The 25084-nt window shown below is 44.9% G+C and overlaps 1 protein-coding gene across 5 annotated transcripts in view; it reads left to right on the top strand.

The window, feature by feature from the left end:
• STAT6 (signal transducer and activator of transcription 6) overlaps positions 1-25084 on the top strand; it is a 311161-nt gene that overhangs the window by 124524 nt on the left and 161553 nt on the right. For all 5 annotated transcript variants that reach the window (XM_075337059.1, XM_075337060.1, XM_075337056.1 and 2 more), the window contains exon 2: positions 16503-16579. The gene's annotated coding sequence lies outside the window, so the exon portion shown is untranslated. The remainder of the gene's footprint in view (positions 1-16502; positions 16580-25084) is intronic.

The following is a 25084-nucleotide window of genomic DNA, read 5'->3' as shown; positions in this document are numbered from 1 at the left end:
GCTCTTCCTGCTTGATGCTGATTGGCCGATCAGCCTGTTCGTCACAGGCTCCCTGCTGGCCATCAGCTCGAGCTGTGATTGGCCAGTCAGCCGGCTCGCAGCTGATTGGCCGAATCAGCCGCGACGTCACCGCCTGCAGGCTCGCTCCCATTGGTCCAGCGTCCCCGGCGTCCCCGGCAGAAGGAAAGTAACGGTAAGTTCCGAAACTCTCTCTCTGTGTGTGTACGGTATGTGTATGGGTGCCGTATGGGGCTGTATGTGTCAGTGTGTGTGTGTGTACGGTACCGGTACGATATGTGTGTGGGTGCCGTGTGGGGCTGTACCGGTACCGTATGTGTCAGTGTGTGTGGTGGCAGAGTGGGGGGCAGAACCACTGTATGGGGAGGCTGCAGGGGGGAGGATGGGGTGGATTCCGGACTCTCAAACAATGGGGAGGCTGCAGGGGGGAGGATGGGGTGGATGCCGGACTCTCAAACAATGGGGAGGCTGCAGGGGGGAGGATGGGGTGGATGCCGGACTCTCAAACAATGGGGAGGCTGCAGGGGGGAGGATGGGGTGGATGCCGGACTCTCAAACAATGGGGAGGCTGCAGGGGGGAGGATGGGGTGGATGCCGGACTCTCAAACAATGGGGAGGCTGCAGGGGGGAGGATGGGGTGGATGCCGGACTCTCAAACAATGGGGAGGCTGCAGGGGGGAGGATGGGGTGGATGCCGGACTCTCAAACAATGGGGAGGCTGCAGGGGGGAGGATGGGGTGGATGCCGGACTCTCAAACAATGGGGAGGCTGCAGGGGGGAGGGGGGAGGGGGAAATTGTTATTTTTTTTTTCCAATGTAAGGCCTCCCCCGAAAGTAAGGCGGGGTGGGACTTTTGGGGGTAAAATTAATGTAAGACAGGGCCTTACTTTCGGGAAAACACGGTACTTAATAGACCACGGTCCAGTTCCATATAGGATTGGACACAAATGTGGCACCCCAGAGGTCCTGGGAGCCACAGTGGCTTACAATTATGAGACAGAGAGAACCCCCCCCCCCTGCTGCTTCCAGGCTGACTGGGCCACTAACTCCTGGACCACACTGAGTACCAGTAAAAGGTAAAAGGAAAATCCAACCTGTGTCGTCCAGTTCTTGTCGTCGCCCTCGGTCCTACACCCCCAATATATTCTACCATTATCATATCCCTGGGGCTTAGCTTCACCTGCGGAGAAGCAAGACCACCCTAGCTGTAGTGACATCTGCCCCAGAGGACAGCAACAGCAGTGGCGGCTGTTACTTGGCAGCGTACAGCAGGTGGTGTCACAATAAGAGACTTACCTCACTGTCACCCCATCCTCCATCATCTTCATCCTTCCCATCACCCTCATCTTCCTATTCCTATACACCTCGAGGTCACGAAACCGGACCAGGCCCCTCCGTGGCATCCCTGGCCTGGCGATGATTCGGGTTAAACCCCAGGGTGCTACACATGCTTCAAAACATTTAGCAGTTTTGTCAGATGAGTCCAAAGAATTGGAGCTAACAAGGGTGCGGTTTTGTAAAACCATACTCATAAGTATTTATCTTGGTGATGATCCTGGCAGGTCCTGGATCTGGGGCTTCATTGTCTGAGTTCTGCTGTGTAAATGTTGGTAAGTGTGCTTCATGCTGCTGGTTCGTTTTTTAGTCAGGTTTTTTTTTTTTCTGCAGAATACTATTGGAGGTGGTGACTGCCTCCATATTTGGCTGAGCTCTCTTCATCACCCCAAGGCTTCCTTGTCCATCTTTTTTATTTTTTTCAAGGATTTCACACATACTCGTTATAGCCTATAGTGCTGCTCCCAAATCTGTGTTCTTACATAGACTGTGTGCTGTAAGTTTTAAAATTGGAAGTATAAAAGAAGTTTTGTAATATCTTTATTTCTTTGGCACACAGATGACACACTGTTGGAAAACCCTGGTATTGGTGTAACATATACGTGTTTTTTATGCACGTGTGAAGTGGACCTAAAGCTGTGTTTAATTAGTGCTGGATCCTACCTACCCATTAAATTTGTAGGTTTTTAGCCCTTGAGAGGCATGATCATAGCTTAGGGTCTCATCAAAGAAAGGTATGCCTTGTCATGGTTGGTGGGCTCTCATGAATTGGTCAATATAGTGCAAAGTACCATCATTTTGTAGAGTTCTATTCTATAATGCAGTAATACAATCCAAATTTCATATACTTAGTGTTTGCATACGTCTTAGCGCTTGCAGAGTGCTGCTGTCTTCATCTCTTTGTATGTACACAGTGTATCTAAAAGGTCTACACACCCCTCTTATAATGCCAGTTTTTTATCATTCAAAAAAACATACCAAAAGGAATCATTTAAGAATTTTGCTAACTTTAATGATGCCTATAATTTGTATAAATACATTGAGAAAGAAACTAAAATAACTTTAAAGGTGAAAAAAAGTGATTGTATAAGTGTGAACATCCTGGTGCATCACAGAAAAAAAACATCGTATCCACAGTGAAGCATGGTGGAGGAGGCATAATACTTTATGGCTGTTTTTCAGCAGCTGCGTTTAGGGCTTCAGTCAAGGTGGAAAGAATTATAAACAGTTCCAAATATTAGTCAAACTTCATCAAAACTATCAGGACTCTCTTCAAAAACTGAAGATAAGGAGGAATTTTACCTTTAAGTGCAATGACCCTAGGCATACCTCCAAATCAACAACAGAAAGGCTTTGTCAGAAGATGAACACAGTTTTGGAATTGCCAGCCATAGCTGTAAACAGGAGATGCCTTCGCAATCTGACAGCTTTAGAGCACTACTGCAACAAAGAGTGGGCAAAGATGGACAATTCTTCCTTTCTAGATATGCTGATAAACTCCTACCCAAAAACCCTAAATGCTGTCATAAAGTCAAAGGTTACTTCAACAAAACATTAATTTGAGTGATGTTTTATACAACATTATTTTCTTTATCGTCTTCTACCCAAAAATATTTGATACTTTTTCAGTTGAATTGCACAGATTATATGTATTAAAGGTGGGAAAAGTTCTGAAACTATTCTTGGTATTGTTTTTACATGGCAAAAAATCTGGCATTTTAGCAGGGATGCGCAGTGCTTTTATATTGTATGTATCATGGACAAAAGTGTTGGCACCCTTGAAATTGTTCCAGGAAATGAAGTCATTCTTCAAGAAAATGATTGTAATTATACATGTTTTATCATACATATGCTTATTTCCTTTATGTATTAGAACACCACACCAAAAAAAACCCAAACTGATAAAAAAGACAAATTTGACATACTTTCACACAAAACGTCAAAAATGTGGCAGATAAAATTGTTGGCACCTTTCCAAAAAGTTCAGGTAAACAGCTTTATTTCAAGCATGTGATGCTGTGGGCAATAAGAAAATCACACCTGAAACCAATTGTAAAGTGCAGCGAAATATGCACTTATTATTGTTATGATTATTATCTGTTTCAAAAACTGAAAAAATAATTGACTAGACAATTTTTACAACAAGCGAGATGCTAATTAATGCTGTGGAGTTGTGATTTGAAGAAAACGGTGACACTAATTTTTCTAAAAGATTAGAATGACTTTTTGATTGATGCATTAAATGTATAGAATTGAAAGGTGATTATGTTGAATTAAATAGTATTACTTTGAAAACATTTAGCTTTTTTCTAAGCTAGGAACTTTATACCCTTATGACCCCTCGTTAACAGGCGCTATTGATATATTCATAGCTTAATTACATCTTGCCTTTATTTGCTTTTGTCTCCTTTTCTTCTCTTTTTTTCTCCCTTTCCTCTTGATTATACATTCTGTATGCAGAGGGGTGTTTATCAGTGCATAGGCCCCTATTCATCATTGCCTTTGCGCCTATTTTGTATCTATTTTTTGTGCTATTTTTTTTTTCATGCAAGTAATTATTTGATATGTGCCTTTTTATATGTGGTTGTCTATTTTTTTTTAATTTTTTTCCCATTTGTAAAGAGCAATAACAGATTCACCCATCTCCGGTGTATTTTTTGAATACGCCAGTTTGTTGGCACATTTTTTTGCATCATTTTGCAACTTTTTGTAACTTTAAAGACCATTGAAAGACCACTTTTGACTTTGCTCCAAATTAATTAATTTAGAAGAATTTATAACCAAAAATGGTGACTTATACCACAAGACAAAAAAGGAAAGCGACTGAAAAATAACCGCAAATGATGAATCTTGGTCATAAAACACAATCACTTAATTGCACAACCATGTACATTTAGATCCCGATTCATCATTCATCAGGATTTATTTAAGTCACTCTTTTTTTGTCTTGTGGTATTCGGCACCATTTTTGGCTCTAAATTCTTCAAAATGGTAAAGTGAAAAATGGTCTTTTTTCTCTTTCTTGAACAATTTTTGATGCCAAAAATTGCATAAGTTGCAAATGGGGCAAAACATATGTACCAAAATTCCAGCGTATTAAAAAGTAACACAGGGGTAGCTGAAGTGAAATTTTGTAAATTTGTAAAGTCGAAAATGCTGAATTAGGTGAAATCATCTGGAATCGCTAAACTCCATACATAAAGAGGAACCCCTATAAAAAAAAGAAAGAAAAGAAAAGATGAGCACATATAAAATACGCTTTAAAAATGGCACAAATAGAATAATGAGTTGAAAGCTAACCAAAACAAAAGGCAAAAAAAAAATGTCCTGGTGATGTGTTGAAAATCCTATTTTGTTTGTTGGCGATTATTATTATTATTATTATTATTATTATTATTATTAATAATAATAAAAATAATAATAATAGCGCCAGCATATTCCGTAGTGCATTACAATTCTGAGATTTACAATTTTTAATTTATAGAATAAAAGTTAGGTTTTAATTAAGTGACTTAAAACTAATATCTAGCCTAAATTTTTTGATAAGAGTTGTCATAAACTTGTAACATTTTTTATTCATAAAACATTACGTTTAGTGTGTTTTGCTGTCAATTACTCAAGGGTCATCCAAATATTCTGTGAAGGGCAACCCCTTCAGGGAAGATCTGTGGTCAAAGGCCACAATATAAGCTGCCTACATTAGTAAAAAGAACTCAGACCTGAAGAGGCATACGTGTTTACTTTGAAAATTCATAAAAAAATGGATGTTTAAATTAAACTAAAAGTTTTAAAGTAAACTTTTGCAAGTGCATTGCAGTATAGACGTGTGAGCAAAATACACTCCTTCAATGCCATTGGAACTCCAAATTAATAAGATTTGTTTTCCAAGTGCTTGGAGAAATCAATACAGCACACACGTTTGTGGTACTGAGAGTGTCTGTTTTATCATGTGACCAGATTATATAGTATCCCAAACAAAGAAATTACTATGCACCAATAAGAGCCACAGGGGTGTGTTTAGAAATGTGATACTTCCCCACCCATCAGTGTTAGGTGAGCCCTATGACATCATGTAGTTATAAGACAAGATGGTTTCTATACAATACAAAATAGCATGTATTCTCTCACAGAAGCTTAACAGAAATGTCAAATAAGACATCCAAGTTTTATTACATTGACTAATTAAACTAGTATGATAGAAATACTGAAACTGTAAAATGGAAAATAACTATCGTTTCTGAAAGATGTTTTTGGCAACCCTGGGGACCTAAAATGTTTATAGTTCTAGAAATCATTCTGACATGAGGTTAAATATACTGTATTCAGATTGCTTTCACAAAAATCTATCAGTAATTTCTAGATACGGGATATGCAGGTTTAATACAATTGTTTTTGTTGGGAACGGTTTTTGGGGCAGTAATGTAATGTTAAGTTCACAAATGTCTCCATCTATGATATCACATCTGTGGCTAGTGTATGTTCTGAAGCCTAGCTGCACTGAACCACAAAGCGCTCATGGCAGTAACCACGTAGTCCATAAGTATACTTGAGAGAAAAAAATATTTCAAATGACAATCCTCCTGTAACAGATAAAGAAAATTTCATGTAATAAAATTACACTGGATAATGATGTTTTATTGTTAATAAGTCACAGGGTGAACTCAATTCTTCTGTTTAGCTTTGAAAAATACAAATTTTAATTAATTTGCTCTGGCACTACAGAAAATGACAGGCCTAGGGACTCATTGTAACATTGTGCAGATTGGAGATAAGAGAATTGATTTGTTGCAAATCAAATTTAACATATTTTTAAGATTTCCTGAACTTGGCGATTTAAAAAAAAAAAAAAGCACAAATCACCTAAAATGTCCTCCACCATTTCACACATTGTAGAAGATTTCATCACAACACCAATACCACAATCCCGAAGTGGGAACTCATAGCACAAGATACATGACAACCAAAGGAATATGCAAACGCATATGATATGAACCTTCCTTAGAATATAAACAATTTTACATATATATATACAGTACAGACCAAATGTTTGGACACACCTTCTCATTGAATGAGTTTTCTTTATTTTCATGACTCTGAAAAATGTATATTCGCATTGAAGGCATCAAAACTATGAATTAAAACATGTGGAATGAAATACTTAAAAAAGTGTGAAACAACTGAAAATCTGTCTTATATTCTAGGTTCTTCAAAGTAGCCACCTTTTGCTTTCATTACTACTTTGCACACTCTTGGCATTCTCTTGATGAGCTTCAAGAGGTAGTCACCGGAAATGGTTTTCAAACAGTCTTGAAGGAGTTCCCAGAGATGCTTAGCACTTGTTGGCCCTTTTGCCTTCACTCTGCGGTCCAGCTCACCCCAAACCATCTCGATTGGGTTCAGGTCTGGTGACTGTGGAGACCAGGTCATCTGGCCTAGCACACCATCACTCTCCTTCTTAGTCAAATAGCCCTTACACAGCCTGGAGGTGTGTTTGGGGTCATTGTCCTGTTGAAAAATAAATGATGGTCCAACTAAACACAAACCGGATGGAATAGCACACTGCTGCAAGATGCTGTGGTAGGCATGCTGGTTCTGTATGCCTTCAATTTTGAATAAATCTCTAACAGTGTCACGAGCAAAGCACCCCCACACCATCACACCTCCTCCTCCATGCTTCACGGTGGGAACCAGCCATGTAGAGTCCAACCGTTTACCTTTTCTGCAAAGACACGGTGGTTGGATGCAAAGATCTAAAATTTGGACTCATCAGACCAAAGCACAGATTTCCACTGGTCTAATATCCATTCCTTCTGTTCTTTAGCACAAACATGTCTCTTCTGCTTCTTGCTTGTCCTTAGCAGTGGTTTCCTAGCAGCTATTTTACCATGAAGGCCTGCTGCACAAAGTCTCCTCTTAACAGTTGTTCTGGAGATGAGAAGGTGTGTCCAAACTTTATATATATATATATTCTGTTGGATGCCATCTGTCATGAACTTTTAAAGAAAGACTAAAAAGGATTTTTTTAACCTATTCCTGCCTACTGGAGATCCACTGAATTTAATTCTTGTCTTGGATTCTGCTATTCCCTACCTGGAATTTCCGTGCGGACCATGTGGTACACTCCAGACCTGGACTACGGTGAGCTGGCTATTTGTTTATGTTCACATATAGAGAATCTGTGGAGTATTGTCAAGAGGAAGATGAAAGACACCAGACCCAACAATTCAGATGAGCTGAAGGCTGCTATCAAAGCACCCTGGGCTTCCATAACACCTCAGCAGTGCCACAGGCTGATCGTCTCCATGCCACGCCGCATTGATGCAGTAATTCATGCAAAAGGAGCCCGACCAAGTATTGAGGCATTTACTGTACAGACTTTTCAGTAGGCGTCAACATTTCTGAGTTTAAAATCATTTTTCAGTCGGTCTTATATAATATTCTAATTTTCTGAGATAATGACATTTGGGTTTTCATTGGCTGTAAGCCATAATCATCAACATTAACAGAAATAAACACTTGAAATAGATCACACTGTTTGTGATTACTCTATATAATATATGTGTTTCCCTTTTTGTATTGAATTACTGAAATAAATTAACTTTTAGATGATATTCTAATTTATTGAGATGCACTTGTATGTTGGCTATTTATAGACCAACAGAGAAATGGTTCATAAAGGGAACGTGTGAGGGAATAAAATGCTGTCAACCTGCAGATATGTGGTTGATCTGCAAGTTAAAAGTGTTCTGAAGCCTCCCGGCACTAGCACCGAGAGCCCCACTGCTGGGAGGAAATGAACTCTATTCCTCCTGGCTGCCTCAGGCTTTCAGTCATAGGTGTGGCACCAGCGCAGCTTCTGTCACCACTTTGGGCACAGTGAGCAGCCGCTGTCATCACTTCCCCAGCTCTCTCCAGTTCTAATGCTGAGCCAGCTATCAGTCACTGCACGGTTACAGCCCAGAGCAGTGACAAAAACTGCACCGCTGCTCCCTTATAACTGACGGCCTTAGGCTGCTGGGGAAAAAAAAGCTTTTATATACCCTAACATGGGATATGGATATGTTATATCCTTAGTAGACAACACCTTTCAAAACAATCTGCTAATCTCTGAAAGAGAAAATTTGACTTGTGCACCTAATGATGAAAGGTGATGCGCTGAGATTTCAAGCAAAGGATGAAAGTAAATAAGAGGCACAGGAGAAAATGATACACAAAAACATTATTTTGTGCATTCCAGAAATGAGCTGGTGATGCCACGATGTCTGTTTGCTGATGAGTGAAGATTTATCAGAAACCTGCACTATTAGTCACACTGGATTTAGTACTTGCACGCCCCTAGAATTAATTCAAAGGTCAGATGCGTATAAAAGAGAAGAAATACAAACAAGATAACTTGTATGCATTGACGTGTCCTGACAAATGATTCAGTGCTCGGGCATTCTGATGCCCACTAATAACAGCAGTCAATTATCTTCCTTTTTCTTTCATACTATTAGTCATCTTCTTCTGCACGTACAGAATATCACATTAATAACGTATCACCTTTTGTACTGTAGTTTGCATTGTGCCTGCGCCGTTTAAACCCCTCTCCCCGAGACTGGATTTCACATTCCTGACTCAGCCCTTTTTTTTTTTCAATTCTGACCAGCATCACTATATAAGTTAATAACTTTAGAACACTTCAACAGATCTAAGTGCTTCTGAGAATGTTTTCGAGACATACTGTATTTCATGATAGTGGTAAATTTAGGACGATAATTTTTGCATTTATTCTGAAAAATAAAATTGGAAATTTGGTGAAAATTTACCAATTTCAAATTCAAACTTTGATTTTTTTTATGCCCTTAAACTAGATACCGTAGTTATGTAAAAAAATAAAGATGGTGTAACATTATCCAAAGGTTTGGACAGAAATAGCAGGGCAATACTGATATGTGCGTGCCAAAAAACTAAGTAAAATATAACTTTTATTAACGAATAACGATAAAAAGCACTCTGACAGACAAACAACTAAGCCTGTAATGAAACAGGCAATATCCCAAAGAGAATTCACATAGCAGAAATAACCAGGGGAAAGGAAACCCCAATTACAGTTATCAATCAATAAACTGTTATTATGTGGTCATAAACCTTCCAAAAGAATTCAGGGGGAAATATAGCTTAGTTCAAAGCACACATAACAGAGAAAAACACATTCATGAGTATAGCCTAAACAAACTATCCCACTCAAAGCCCATTCCCTGGATAAAGACAGTCTGTAGGCTGGAACCATGTATGAGTGAGAACATGTCCCTATAAAAATTATAAGGCCAAATGAACAGCTATACACATAGAATGTATCCTATGTTTAATGAAATACTCAAAATGTCCATCTCAGATATAGGAGGAGGGGGTGACAGTCGTATCTTTATCAAAACCAAATCCCCTAGAAACTCAGAACAGCATAGTACAGCCCAGAGGTTTGTCTGTATTTGCTCAGCATTATGCATGAGTAATGCGGGCGTCACATGGCACGAAATATCTGGCGATATGTCGTCGGGGTCACATCGTTAGTGACGCACATCCGGCATCGTCAGAGATATCGTACCGTGTGACACCTATGAACGAGCAGAAATACTCATCTTTTCGTTCATCGTTGACACATCGTTCATTTTCATAATCTCGTTCCTCCTTCTGTGCTCCGGTTGAGTACGCCAATACCCCATATGTTGTGGAAATCTACTATTTGGGCTCACGGCACAATGAAAGATAAGGAGCGGGAGTTGACTTTTTTAATTTCAAAATTATCTGGAATAGTTAAGACGCTATGTCGCGTTTGAAGAGCCCCTGATGTGCCTAAACAGAGGACCCCCCATATGTGACCACATTTTGTAAACTAGACCCCATAAGGAATTTATCTTGATGTGTGGTGAGCACCTGAGAATTATAACGTTGAGCTGTGAATATTAAAAAATTCAGTTTTCCCAAAAACATGTTGCTTTTCCCCTAATTTTTAATTTTCACAATAGTGACAGGAGAAAATGCAATACAATGCCATACAATTTGATATGCAATTTCTCCTGAGTATGCCGATACCCCTTATATAGTGGAAAACCACTGTTTGTCAATATTAGAGTCTAGCTGGAATGGTATGTGGGGTATCCTCAAATGGAAGGTGGAGGAACACAAGGTCTCTCCCATCCACAGCTCTGTGATGTCATCATGCAGGAGGAAGATGATTTCAGCGGCTCCTGTGAATCTCTTGTGAACTCCATGCCCAGGAGAGTTGAGGCAGTGCTTGAAAATAATGGTGGCTACACAAGTTATTGACACTTTGGTTATTATCACTTAGGCGTGTACTCACTTTTATTGCCATCAGTTTTGACATTAATGGCTGTGTGTTGAGTTATTTAGAGGTCACATTAAATTTATACAGTTATACAAGCTGTACACTGACTGCTTTACCTTGTATCAAATGGTCATATCTTCAGTGTTGGCCCATGAAAAGATATAATAAAATATTTACAAAAATGTGAGGGGTGTACTCACTTTTGCGATATACTGTACCTGCTTACTCTTTCTTGAGATTACAACATTGTACATCAGCATATACAAGGGTGTGTCCAGCTCACCTCTTTGTTTTAGGAGACCAATCATATCACCATGCAGGGATCCATTTGGAGTCAGCCCGCTGCCTTAGTATCCAAGATTCAAAGAAGTCGATCCAGCACGGTGCATTTGATTAAAAATAAAAGTCCTTTATTGAAAAACCATTAAAAAGTCCATTATGCCATGCTAGGAGCCTTTATTGAAAAACCATTAAAAAGTCCATTATGCCATGCTAGGAGGACGCGTTTCGGACGGGTTGTCCTTACTCAGTCTCAGCACATCTCACAATGAGTCCAGACTAAAAACATATGGCACAGGACATGATGTCAGCAATCAGTAGAAAATAATCTAAAAAATCCTTTCAGCCCGAATATATTAATTTTCCTCAGATTTATTGACGATATATTGATTGTATGGAAAAATGGAGATACAAAAATGGAAAATTTTATTTCATTCATTAACAACAATCCTTATAATCTAGGGTTTACACATCAGAGCAATCCAGTGGAAATTCATTTTTTGGATATGATTTTGATGGGTAATGAAAAAAATGGGACTGTTGACTGTAAATTATTCCGTAAACCCTCAGCAGGAAATTCTATCCTGCATGCGACTAGCTGTCACCCTAGGTTTGTAGTGGAAAACATCCCCACTGGGGAATATGTAAGGGCCAAACGTTGCTGTACAAAAATGTCGGATTTAGAGCAGGAATATAAGGAAATAGACAGGAGATTTGTTGCTAGGGGTTACTCCCAAAAAAACCTTGAAAAATCCAAAATAAAAGTGTACTCCAAAACTAGAGAGCAATACTTAAAGCAGAGTAGGAGGGAAAATTCTCACAATGTGCAACCAGTTTTCTCTACTAAATTTAGTAAGAATTATTATGACATAATACACATTGTGAGAAAATTCTTACCGGTTCTGACAGCGGATGAAACTCTGAACCACATATTGGAGGGAGGTGTTAAATTTGTTTCAAAGAAAAATGTTACACTGGGTGCAATGTTGTCCCCCAGTGATCATAATAATAAAACCAAAAAAACGGATAAGTCGAACTGGCTGTCAGTAAACGGCTCATATAAATGTGGTGGAAAAACCTGCGGTTTGTGTAAATATGCTGTCAATACAAAGAATGTCTCATCATATACCAATAGTAAACAGTTTGACATCAGAACAATGATAAATTGTAGTTCTACAAATGTTGTGTATGTAATTTCTTGCACCAAATGTCGACTGCAATACATAGGTCACACCACTAGGACACTGAGAAAAAGAATATCGGAACATGTGTATTGATGTCCTAAATAAATCAACCAGGAGTCCCTCAGGAGCCTCCCAGCATTTTCTCAGTGTCCACGGTGGTGATCTAGGTAGTTTGCAGGTGAGTGGCATTGAAAAAGTTTTGCTACCTAGGAGAGGAGGTGATATGAAAAGAATGTTACAATATAAAGAGATAAAATGGATTTTTGAAATGGAAACGAGGGTTCCTATGGGACTAAATATAATAAATGGCCTAATGTATTTCTATTGAGAATTTATTTGTATGTTTCCTTGTTTGGTTGCAGATATAATAATGAATGAATTGGATTTTTTTTTTTTTTTTCCTGCATATGTAAATTTTGTACTGATTGCTGACATCATGTCCTGTGCCATATGTTTTTAGTCTGGACTCATTGTGAGATGTGCTGAGACTGAGTAAGGACAACCCGTCCGAAACGCGTCCTCCTAGCATGGCATAATGGACTTTTTAATGGTTTTTCAATAAAGGCTCCTAGCATGGCATAATGGACTTTTTAATGGTTTTTCAATAAAGGACTTTTATTTTTAATCAAATGCACCGTGCTGGATCGACTTCTTTGAATCTTGGAAACATTGTACATCAGTATTCATAACCTGTGCATATTTTTGACACCATGCACAATCAGTACTGTGCTAAAGTTTGGCCAGGTGTGGAAAAAATGCTGCAAAGCAAGAAGGATTTAAAGATAAAATGAATTGTTCATAAGTTAATAATTTACTTTGCCAAAAAACAAAATGCAAAGTTAATAAACAAAAGAGAAACCTTTTTCTTCAAAACAGTATGAAATTATAAATTCACTTAGGTACACTTCCACACAGGTTTTTTTAAGGATCTTGAGAAGGAAGGCATTCTAAACATCATATAGAACTAACCACTGATCTGTCGATGTAGGTTCATGTAATTCCTTAATTCTCTTTATGTAAATCCATGATACTACTGTAGGGGTTTGTTAGGCAGGTTTTGATTGCGGGTAGTGGTGGTGAGGGCAGACAAGCCACTTGGATCCCAGGACACCCACTGTTTTCAACTCTATCCAGTCCTGATGATGCAGAGGGAGTTGAGACCTGAGGTAGAGCAAGGAGATGTTACAAGACTGTTTTAGGTCTGTGGTTTGCCAGATACCTGAAGCGCATGGTGGTGTGATGACTTCATTTTACCAGGCTGGACCAGAGCTGTGTCCCTCATTGTGGTAACAGGGTGAGGTGAGCCTAATAATACTTTATTTTTTAAGGCACAAAGGGGTATTCTTGTTAATATTGATATACACTACAGTTAGGTCTAGAAATATTTGGACAGTGACTGAATCTTTGTGATTTCGTCTCTGCACGCCACTATTTTTTATTTACAATTGCAGGGTAGACTTTAAGGTTTCATTAAAGGGGTTGAATAAAAATATCCTATGAAACTTTTTTCAATTGCAACCATTTTTCTACAAAGCCTCCTCATCTCATTTCTCAAAAGTAGTTGGACAAATTAACTTTACCATAAATAAAATGTTCATTTTTAATACTTTGTAGAGAATTTTTTTGGAGGTAATGACTGCCTGAAGTCTGGAAGCCATGGACGTCACCAAAAGCTGGGTTTCCTTCTTTATTTGCTTTGCCAGACCTTTACTACAGCTGACTTCAGTTGTTGCTTATTTGTGGGCCTTTCTGCCTAGTTTTATCTTAACTAAGGGAAATACATGCTTGATAGGTTTGATCTGGTGATTCACTTGGCCATTGCAGAATATTCCACTTCTTTGGATTAAGCTCCTGGGTTGCTTTCGCAGTGTGTTTTGGTTCATTGTCCATCTGTACTGGGAAGCTTCGGTCCAATCAACTTTGCTGTAATTGGTTGAATCTGAGCTGGAAGTATAGCCCTGTACACTTCAGAATTCATCCGGCTTCTTCTGTCTTCAGTCACATCATCAACAAACACTAGTGACCCAGAGCCATTGGAAGCCATGCATGCCCATGCCATCACACTGCCTTCACCATGTTTTAATTTTAGTTTCATCAGTCCAAACAATGCTTTTGCAGAACTGAGTTGGCTTCTTTCAATGTTTGTTGGAAAAGTCTAATCTGGCTTTTCTAATTTTAAGGCTGATTAAGAGGTGAACCCTCTGTATTTGCTTAAGTCCTCTTTATGGTAGACTTAAATACTGAAACACCTACTTCCTGGAGGGTGTTCTTTACTTGGGTGACTCTTGTGAAGGGGTTTTTCTGTGATCATCCACCACTATTATCTTCTCATCTCAGTAATGTAAAAATCTATGTTCAGTGAATACAGATATTACCCATGATTTAAAGGGAACCAATCATCAGGATTTTCATATATAAGTTAAGCCAGTGCTGTACTGGCATCTGGTATCAGGCTGCTTATCTACATATCATTAGTGGTCAGCTCGGATGTTTAGGCTTTCAAATCCAAGAAAGTAAAGTTTAAAAAATCATCAACTTCTTGAGGGACAGTTGCTTCTGAGCAGATAATATATGGGTGGGTATTCATATGGATTTCCCCCCCCCCCCTGCTGGTTGTAACTCCCTCTCTCTGTTCTCTATGGTATTATACAAACTATTCACTTATTTGAAGGACCTGTGTGAGGTCATACCCATGTGACCTGGTATCCAGCTTTGTTGGCTGAGGCTCCGCACTTTCTGGTCACATGGGTATGACCTCACACAGGTCCTTCAAAAAAGTGAATAGTTTGTATAATACTTACCATAGAGGGAGGAACAAGAATCAGGGGGGCGGGAATCAATATGAATACCCACCCTGCTATTATCTGCTCAGATGCAACTGTCACTCAAGAAGCTGACGATTTTTTAAAGTTTAATTTTTTGGATTTGAAAGCCTAAACATCTGAGCTGACCACTAATGGTATGTAGATAATTAGCTTGATAGTGCCAGTTATGCACTGGCTTTAGCTTATATATGAAAATCCGAATACGGATATATATATATATATATATATACACGAATATACGAATGACTGATCAGGAGCAGAATGAAGGACATTTCTCCAAGATATATTACAAAGTTGCTTATCTTTACTTGTACTAATGAATTATAAAATAAAATTAAAACGGTTGCTTTTTAATAACTATATTCAATGTAAAGAAGAAAAAGGGGTCCTTGTAATAAGAACATGGTCCGCACAGAGACCTCTTCTCAATATCACCAAGTGTGTGGGATTACATGAAGAGACAGTTTGACAAATTTGACAAATACTTTTAATCACAGATTGTCTGTGGTTAGTTCTCCAAGATGTTTGGAACAACCTGTGTGAAGAGTTCCTCTAAATCCTCTTTTTTCCGTTAGCCAACACTTTACAAGCCTTCCTATTTGACTAACAAATGTTCCAAAATTAAACATTTATTGCATGACAAAGTGATGGGCAAAGTGAGACAAGAGATTTGAAAGAGTGAAATATAATATAGTTGTCAAATACACTGTTCCTTAGAAACAAAAATACAAGTAGATGATAAGATTGACAATGACAAACGTCTAAAATCTATTTGGAGAGAATCTGAAAGTCTGAATTTGGAGGGAGTATTTCACAGTCCGAATAAGCACCATGACGCCTGGACTCCTGGTCTTCTGAACTTACAGCCTCATATATGCTTTTTATTCCATCAAGTAGAAGGACAGGAGACCTGCAACCGGTCTGTACATCATGGTCCGTATTCAGACTGTGAAACATAGATGCATGTAACTAGCCTTAGAAAAATGAAGCTCTAAACAGTGTAAAGATATATCAAGAAATGAACATTTATTAATACAAGTAAAACCTATTTATGAAAAGAAAAATGGTGTTTAAGAAAGACTATTTACATTCCAGAGGTTGTCTGGGCATATGATGATAAAATGACCTATGCTTATAAGAGGTCTCAATATCAGATTTATGGTGGGCTAATATGCGTTACTCCCATTGATCATCTGTTATCAACTCCAGCGGCCAAGTATATGCATTGAACGGAGTGGAAACGCTCAGCTCCATTCACTCTGTAGCAGTCACTGCCAAGATGGGCATCTCGGCTACTAATGAAGAGTACAGGGGCTGATCCAGAGTGCCCTGTAGCGGCAGCTACATATTCAATGCAGCAATGCTGATAATAACTGATTTATAAGGGTGACAGGTAACGGCCGACCACCAATCGGATATTCACGAACTTTCATAAAGATCATTCATTATGAACATATGCTCACACGACCTTTGTGGTTATTGATATTTATGTTTTATGACCTTCTTTTCTAATATTAAAATGTTTTCTTTCAGGTTCTTTAACAACCGTCACCCACAACTGCTCTATATCAGGGAAAGCTGGCAGCGTTTGTCCTGAGAAATAAGGAAAAGTAAGTAATTCGTCATATCTATTCTGAATATAGGTATACATACCAATGGTTAACATCGAGATTTTATGGCTGATTCTAGTTTGCTTGAAGGTGAAAGAAGTTCCTTTTGTTTGTTGGTAAATCTATACTTTTTCTTTTCTTCAATATCTATACGACACATACCGCCCAAATATCTGTCACTAAGATATTAACCTCAGACCCTACAAAAACAAGGCTGGGAGGAAGGGCTTACAGGAATCAAGAATCATTTTGTTCTGTCAGCTTATTTTAGAGATGATCAGATTAAGATCTGTCATGATGAACTCTTGAACAGATTCCTCAAACCATCCCTGAACATTTTTTGTCTCTCGCACCCTGTCTGCGTAAATGATCTACTACTACAATGTAAAGTGGACATGCACACATTCAGAAGGTTAAGGAATCGTTTGGTAAAAAAAGCAACCAAGTCTTAGGACGGCTTTGCACGTTGCGACATTGCACGTGCGATGTCGATGGGGTCAAATCGAAAGTGACGCACATCCGGCGTCGCAGTCGATATCGCAACGTGCAAATCCTTTTTGATACAATGAACGAGCGCAAAAGCATCGTTATCGTATCATCGCTGCAGCCTCCGACATTTCCATAATGCCGGTGCAGCGACAGGTGCGATGTTGTTCCTCGTTCCTGCGGCAGCACACATCGCTGTGTGTAAAGCCGCAGGAGCGAGGAACTTCACCTTACCTGCCGCCGGCTGCAATGAGAAGGACGGAGGTGGGCGGGATGTTTACATCCTGCTCATCTCCGCCACTCCACTTCAATTGGCCGCCTGCCGTGTGACGTCGCTGTGACGCCGCACGACCCGCCCCCTTAGGAAGGAGGCGGGTCGCCGGCCAGAGGGACGTCACACGGCAGGTATGTGCGTGTGAAACTGCCGTAGCGATAATAATCGCTACGGCAGCTTTCACTAGATATTGCACGTGCGACGGGGGCGGGACTATCGCTGCAGCATCGGTAACACATTGTTACCGATGTCGCAGCGTGCAAAGCCCGCCTTAGAGGGAAGCCATATCAGGAAAGGATCTTTTCTGGAAATCAGGTTTATGTGTTACATGTATGTACATTTTTTTTTTTTCATATCATGATTTTTATTAAAAAATAAATAGTAATATTATAATTTTCACAATGGCCTCTGGGGTTTGGCAGACTTATACTTGCACTTTCAGATAGAGTTTTCAGAATTCTCCTTATCATTAAAGGCAGTATTATAGTTACAGATAACACCTCTTTATAAAGCTGATAACACAGGATCCACCAATCACAAAAGCAGGGGCGTACATAGAAATCATTGGGCCTCATAATAGAAGTCCCCTCCGCCCCCAAAGAAACAAAAAAAGAATAATTATTTTCAGCCGGGGACAGAGAAGAGCATATCTCACAACTTTTCAGCCCTTACAAAGTAATTTTCCTGAGTGGCCTCCATCTCAAGGATTCGGATTGGACGGCGCATGACCGCCACGGTCTCCCCTCTCACAGGCAAGCCTCCTATCAATAGCAACATGATGGGTTTTGGCGCTATGCACTATCCAATAGCTATGTCTGACAGTTAGCCACCTTGAGCACTGGCCTCAACTTATCTATTTAAACCTTTAGGCGGCCATTTTAAAATGCAATGGTATCTAGTGGTGTTTTGCTCACCAGTTTCATGTAATTGCATCCATATTCCCTGGGGATTCTTGTTCTGATGAAACACTTCAGGAGGGAGCGCATGTGAGTAGTGACTGACTGACTGGTGGTCAAGGGGTGTTGTGTGGCGTGTCCTTGCACACCCCCTCATTCCCTCTTTCAATTGAGGAGACAGTCTCCTTACATTTGGGACATCTAACAGTGAGATTGCTCCTTATTTCCTTCAGTCACATACTTCTGGGCATGTCCTGATCATTTGTATAGTGTTGCTTATGTGTTACACTATGCTTAAAGGGATACTGTTCCATATTGTTTAAATGCCTATTTATAGTTCATGACTATTTTGTTCTCCATTTTGTTCTGGTAACATTTTACTTGTTTTATAAGTTGACCATTTTGGGACTTTTATGGTTATATTTATTAAAAGGTATATTTTAATAACATTGAATATTATCTACCCTGGCCGAATCAACCATAAAGTGTCATGCCAACGGAAGTGCCCCACAAACACTGCAAAATACCCCCACAGTGAATTCCTACACAGTACCCATCTGCATACAGATACAGATCTGGTGAGGGGCATACATATCTGGTGAGGGGCATACAGATCTGGTGGGGGGGGGCTGTGGGCATACAGATCTGGTGGGGGGGGGCCTACAGATCTGGTGGGGGGCTGGGGACATACAGATCTGGTGGGGGGATGGGGCATACAGATCTGGTGGGGGGTCTGGGGTCATACAGATCTGGTGGGAGGGGCTGGGGGCATACAGATCTGGTGGGAGGGGCTAGGGGCCTACAGATCTGGTGAGGAGGCTGGGGGCATACAGATCTGGTGGGGGGCATACAGATCTGGTGGGGGGCATACAGATCTGGTGGGGGGCTGGGGACATACAGATCTGGTGGGGGGATGGGGCATACAGATCTGGTGGGGGGGATGGGGTCATACAGATCTGGTGGGAGGGGCTGGGGGCATACAGATCTGGTGGTAGGGGCTAGGGGCCTACAGATCTGGTGAGGAGGCTGGGGGCATACAGATATGGTGGGGGGCATACAGATCTGGTGGGGGGCATACAGATCTGGTAGGGGGGTTGGGGGCATACAGATCTGGTGAGGGGCATACAGATCTGGTGGGGGGGGTGCTGGGGGCATACAGATCTGGGGGGGCTGGGGGCATACAGATCTGGTGAAGGGGGGCTGGGGCATACAGATCTGGTGAAGGGGGGCTGTGGGCATACAGATCTGGTGGGGGGGCTACAGATCTGGTGAGGGGGTTGGGGGCATACAGATCTGGTGGGGAGCATACAGATCTGGTGAGGGGGATGGGGGCATACAGATCTGGTGAGGGGGATGGGGGCATACAGATCTGGTGGAGGGAGCTGAAGGCATACAGATCAGGTTGGGGGGGCTAGGGGCATACAGATCTGGCAGGGGGGGGCTACAAATCTGGCGGGGGGGCTACAGATCTGGTGGGGGGGCTACAGATCTGGTGGAGGGAGCCTACAGATCTGGTGGGGGGGCCTAGAGATCTGGTGAGGGGGCTGGGGGTATACAGATCTGGTCGGGGGCTGGGGGTCTACAGATCTGGTGGGGGGCTGGGGTATACAGATCTGGTGGGGGGCTGGGGTCATACAGATCTGGTGGGAGGGATGGGGGTATACAGAACTGGTGTGGGGGCTGGGGGCATACAGATCTGGTGGGGGGGCTGGGGGCATACAGATCTGGTGGGGGGCTGGGGGTAAACAGATCTGGTGGGGGGGCTGTGGGTATATAGATCTGGTGGGGGGGCTGGGGGTCTACTGATCTGGAGGGGGGGTTAGGGGTATACAGATCTGGAGGGGGGAGCTGGGGGCATACAGATCTGGTGGGGGGGCTGAGGGCGTACAGTTCTGGTGGGGGGGCTGGGAGTATACAGATCTGGTTGGGGGGGCTGGGGGTATATAGATCTGGTTGGGGTGGCTGGGGGTATATAGATCTGGTTGCGGTGGCTGGGGGTATACAGATCTGGTTGGGGGGGCTGGGGGTATACAGATCTGGTGGGCGGGCTGGGGGTATACAGATCTGGTGGGGTGGCTGGGGGTATACAGATCTGGTTGGGGGGGCTGGGGGTATACAGATCTGGTTGGGGGGGCTGGGGGTATACAGATCTGGTGGGGGGGCTACAGATCTGGTGGAGGGAGTCTACAGATCTGGTGTGGGGGCCTAGAGATCTGGTGAGGGGGCTGGGGTATACAGATCTGGTCGGGGGCTGGGGGCATACAGATCAGGTTGGGGGGGCTGGGGGCATACAGATCTGGCAGGGGGGGCTACAGATCTGGCGGGGGGCTACAGATCTGGTGGGGGGGCTACAGATCTGGTGGGGGGGCTACAGATCTGGTGGAGGGAGCCTACAGATCTGGTGGGGGGGCCTAGAGATCTGGTGAGGGGGCTGGGGGTATACAGATATGGTCGGGGGCTGGGGGTCTACAGATCTGGTGGGGGGCTGGGGTATACAGATCTGGTGGGGGGCTGGGGTCATACAGATCTGGTGGGAAGGCTGGGTGTATACAGAACTGGTGGGGGGGCTGGGGGTATACAGTTCTGGTGGGGGGCTGGGGTTGTACAGTTCTGGTGGGGGTGCTGGGGGTATACAGATCTGGTTGGGCGGGCTGGGGGTATATAGATCTGGTTGGGGTGGCTGGGGGTATACAGATCTGGTTGGGGGGGCTGGGGGTATACAGATCTGGTGGGCGGGCTGGGGGTATACAGATCTGGTGGGGTGGCTGGGGGTATACAGATCTGGTTGGGGGGGCTGGGGGTATACAGATCTGGTTGGGGGGGCTGGGGGTATACAGATATGGTGGGGGGGCTACAGATCTGGTGGAGGGAGCCTACAGATCTGGTGGGGGGGCTGGGGGTATACAGATCTGGTCGGAGGCTGGGGGCATACAGATCAGGTTGGGGGGGCTGGGGGCATACAGATCTGGCAGGGGGGCTACAGATCTGGCGGGGGGCTACAGATCTGGTGGGGTGGCTACAGATCTGGTGGGGGGGCTACAGATCTGGTGGAGGGAGCCTACAGATCTGGTGGGGGGGGCTAGAGATCTGGTGAGGGGGCTGGGGGTATACAGATCTGGTCGGGGGCTGGGGGTCTACAGATCTGGTGGGGGGCTGGGGTATACAGATCTGGTGGGGGGCTGGGGTCATACAGATCTGGTGGGAAGGCTGGGGGTATACAGAACTGGTGGGGGGGCTGGGGGCATATGTCGCGGGCGGGGAGGAGGGTGTCAGCACACCGCGCTCACCCCTTCTGCTCGGGTCCGGCAGCTGCTCAGTGGTGGCTCGAGCGGTGGGCCGGATCCCGGGGTTTCTCGAGCGACACTCCTCGCCCGTGAGTGAAAGGGGATTGTTGGTTGGGTGTGGGGATTGTTATAGTTCGTGACGCCACCCACGGTTGTGGTGATTGCACCACCGCTGCTCTGGACGGGGATCCCGGGGATGGTGATGGGGAGCAGCCAGGTGTTGTGTTGCCCCTCCGTGGGTAGGGGTTGGTGATCCCGGGGCCCAGTGATGGTTTGTGAGGTGCGGGGCCTGGTGGGCGCAGGGGCGCGGGGGGTAGCGCTGTGCCTTGCGGCACTGTGGTACTCACTCAGCCTGAGACTCGGACACAGTTTGTACGGTAAACCAAACGGCTGGTAGGACGGTCCCTTAGACGGCTGCACCTGCACTCCTGGTAGGTGACGGTGATGTCCCTCTTCCTTGCACCTATGGTTGACTTGTGGTAGCGGTGGATTCCCTCCGGTTACCCGCTCCCCGACTGCAATCTGGGCCGGAGGAGCTCTACACTTTGCCCGCAGGCGCTGGCCCTGAGAAACTGGTGCGTTGGCGGTGGCGGTGTCTCTCTGCTTCAGGTTGGGCTGTTGCCGTCAATCGGGACTTGGTTGCTGGGGGATCTACGTCCCCTTCACTGACGGATTCGGCAAATTTGGCGACTCCTAGCCTTGCCGGGGTCCGAGAGGCCCCTGCCCTGGTGCTGACTGTCCTTCGGAACACTGCTCCAGACCACCGGGCACACAGCCAACGGGGTCCTTCCAGGAACTTCCAAACGGTCCCCCTCCGGACAGTCACCGCCGTCGCTGACCTTGCTGTTCTGGCCCTACACAAAGCTGGGCTCTCAGGCTTTGCACACTCTCTGCTCTGTCACCACTTCTTGCTTTCCTCCTTTTCCAGCTTCCTTTCCTTCACTTTCACTTCTTTGTTGTTTACTCAAGCCCTGCCTGGGCTACTCCCTGTTCACTCGTTCATGTCCCTCACTCGACTGCCTGGTTTCTCCCGCCTCCAGAACTGTGATCTCCTTGGTGGGCGGAGCCAACCGCCTGGCCCACCCCCTGGTGTGAATCATCAGCCTCTGGAGGAAGGCAACAAGGATTTCTGGTTAGCTGTGATGTGCCTACCTGGAGTGTGGGGTGTGGTGGTGTTGTGACCTGTGACCCCTGGCTTGCCCAGGGCGACACATTCCCCCTTAGCAAAATGCAGACCGTCCTCGGGCTGCCGTCCTACACCGGTTTTATTTTTCTGAAAAAAGGGGGGTAACAAGGTTAAACAAACATGCATACATTTTTAATAACTTCTTCCCAAGACGGGAGGCACATTTACTTTTAACGTTGCAACGGTTTACGGTTACGGTTTCCGCTCTCCCCCACCCAAGTAACCTGGCCCTGATGCTGCCCCTAAAACCCAGGCAGCACCCCTTGACCCACAGTCCAGCACACGGTACCCGAGCGGGATCTGTCCTTCCCTCCAGAGGGTAGCCACCGGTTCCTTTGGCGGCTGGGCCCTGGCCTGCTCTGCTCAGGGCCCTCCCTCCAACCTGCCTCTCCGGAGGCGGCATTGCGGAAAACGGTAACGTTAACCAACATATTTACAAGCCACTAACGTCTGTGGTTGCCCTGCAAGTTCACGGGCTTGTCCATGGATAGTTCCCATGCATTTTTAAACGGTCCCCACGGGGACAACGGTGCCGGCTCCAGCCGGTTGCAAATCACAAGCAAATCAGGTAACGTACTCGGTATAATCATTTTCATTTTTCAAAACTTTTCAACAAACAAGTGGTCCCAACGGGGACGGTGCTGCGGGCATCCATTGCCCTACTCCGGTTCCTCTGCTAAGGCGGACCCATCCTCTGCCACCAACACATCGAACATGCACTGACATGCCTGCTGTGACAGAGGTACCCGGTACCCATTTCCACCGGTACGCGGGGTATGGTAAACCACGGGGTCTCCCACATAGCGGGAACGCTCACTTGCTCCTTCAACTGCAACAGCGGACCCGAAGCCGGGGCAGGAGTCGTCCTCTCTTATTCCTGCGTCAGGCGGGTTGCCGCCAGCTGCCGCAGCCTCCTGGCCCCCAGCATCCAACACTTCAGCCCCTTCTGCGGTAGCATGGAGCAGCAGAGTAGGCGAGCTTATACTGAGGCGCCCCATAAGTGACGGCAAGGGCGATGCATAGGCCGAGGCTAGGCCGGGCCCCTCAGCCGCAGCGGCCGGTCCAGATAGGACATAGGGACGTGGGTCACCAGTCGGTTCTGCTACATCTATTCCCCTTTCGCACATCGGAGCAGTTGTAATCAGCTCCTCCACCTCGTTGGTCCACTGCTCCAGCATCCGGAAGATCTGACCCTGCTGACGTTGGTGGAATTGTATCACCCGGGCCTTCATCCAAGCCACGGTCCCGGGCTCAGGGTCTGGCACAGTCTCTACTGGGACTTCAGGCACCACGCTGTTAAGGGGTCGTGGTTCTAGCGGTTCCCCTTGGTGCACTTCAGGGCCGGCTTGAACGTCTGCAGCCGGCTGGTCCGCCGAAGCGGCTGGGCAGGGTATCGCTACCGATGGGGCAGGTAGCGGGCCTAATGGCGGGGCGGCAGCAGCTATTACGGATAGCGGGGAGAGAGGCAGGGTGAGCGGAAGCCGGCCGGGCCCCTCAGCCGCAGCGGCCGATCCTTCAGGAATACAGGGGCGTGGGTCGCTTACCCGCTCCTCCAAATCCTCTTCTGCCTCGCGTCTCCACATAGCAGCCACCACGTCCGCCATGTCGGTCTCCCACTCCTCCAGGAGGAGTTGCATATGGGCCTGCAGACGGTTACTCAGCGGGACGGTCCGGTCCCTCAACCACGTCGCCGTGCCGGGCGCGGGGGCTTCCTCGTTGGGAGTTGGGTTGTTCATCTTGGCAAGCGTGCCTTCCAGGAACCCAGTATCGTTGCAGAGTCCTGGCGTCCCTGCTTTTATAGCCGTAGCTACATGCGGCCAGCCGCCATCGCGTCCCCCTTAGCTCTTTCCGGCCCCTCCTCTCTCGGGGCGGGGTTTTGGCCTTCGCGCCTCTACTGCTCGAGAAGACGCTCGAGCGGGAACTTTTCGCGCCAAAGATGGCGGCTTCTGCAATTTTTCTGCCGGATACCTCCGGCGGTAACAAGGCGCACCTCTACCAGACGGCAGAGCGGTAAGATCCTGTTCGTGACGCCAAGTTGTCGCGGGCGGGGAGGAGGGTGTCAGCACACCGCGCTCACCCCTTCTGCTCGGGTCCGGCAGCTGCTCAGTGGTGGCTCGAGCGGTGGGCCGGATCCCGGGGTTTCTCGAGCAACACTCCTCGCCCGTGAGTGAAAGGGGATTGTTGGTTGGGTGTGGGGATTGTTATAGTTCGTGACGCCACCCACGGTTGTGGTGATTGCACCACCGCTGCTCTGGACGGGGATCCCGGGGATGGTGATGGGGAGCAGCCAGGTGTTGTGTTGCCCCTCCGTGGGTAGGGGTTGCTGATCCCGGGGGCCCGGTGATGGTTTGTGAGGTGCGGGGCCTGGTGGGCGCAGGG

This window comes from Anomaloglossus baeobatrachus, chromosome 2, assembly GCF_048569485.1.
Source record: "Anomaloglossus baeobatrachus isolate aAnoBae1 chromosome 2, aAnoBae1.hap1, whole genome shotgun sequence".
In the NCBI taxonomy this organism is placed as follows: domain Eukaryota; kingdom Metazoa; phylum Chordata; class Amphibia; order Anura; family Aromobatidae; genus Anomaloglossus; species Anomaloglossus baeobatrachus.
The sequence above is the reverse complement of the archived record's forward strand: the minus strand, read 5'-3'. Positions and strand labels throughout refer to the sequence as shown.